Source organism: Pelodiscus sinensis, chromosome W (genome assembly GCF_052426305.1).
Source record: "Pelodiscus sinensis isolate ZL-2025 chromosome W, ASM5242630v1, whole genome shotgun sequence".
Lineage (NCBI taxonomy): Eukaryota > Metazoa > Chordata > Testudines > Trionychidae > Pelodiscus > Pelodiscus sinensis.
This window is the reverse complement of record NC_143084.1, coordinates 8,167,033-8,167,500: the sequence shown is the minus strand read 5'-3', so window position 1 is coordinate 8,167,500 and position 468 is coordinate 8,167,033. Positions and strand designations below refer to the sequence as shown.

The 468-nt window shown below is 69.0% G+C and overlaps 1 non-coding gene across 1 annotated transcript in view; it reads left to right on the top strand.

Annotated features, from left to right (window-relative positions):
- Positions 1-113, top strand: part of LOC142824179 (5.8S ribosomal RNA) — a 153-nt gene extending 40 nt beyond the window's left edge. Inside the window, exon 1 of the ribosomal RNA XR_012899119.1 lies at positions 1-113. This exon is cut by the window's left edge and continues 40 nt beyond it. This is a non-coding gene — a ribosomal RNA (5.8S ribosomal RNA).
- Positions 114-468: the final 355 nt, after the last annotated feature.

The window sequence follows — 468 nt, the reverse complement described above, 5'->3', positions numbered from 1 at the left end:
GAACGCAGCTAGCTGCGAGAATTAATGTGAATTGCAGGACACATTGATCATCGACACTTCGAACGCACTTGCGGCCCCGGGTTCCTCCCGGGGCTACGCCTGTCTGAGCGTCGCTTGAAGGTCAATCGTCTCCGCGGGTGCGGTGGCGGCGGGAGGCTGCCCTCCTCCTCCTCCTCCTCTGGTGCTGGAGGGCAGCGAGGCAACCTGCCGCCGAAGCTCCGCCGGAGATGCGGCTGGGGTGTCGCAGGCACTGGGGCCGGTCCTTCGTGGCTGTCCCCAACGCCTACGTCCCCCTAAATTCAGACCCGATGCCCCGGAGCGTCCGCTTCGGGGAGCTCGTCCCGTGTGCGGAGGAGCGGTGCCGCGGCGGCCATCCGCGCGCGCGCGCCTCGTTGCCCCCCCCCCCCCAACCCGGTTCCGCCACCCCTGCCGAATCGTTTGGCGGGGCGTTCCGACGGAAGGCGGGGT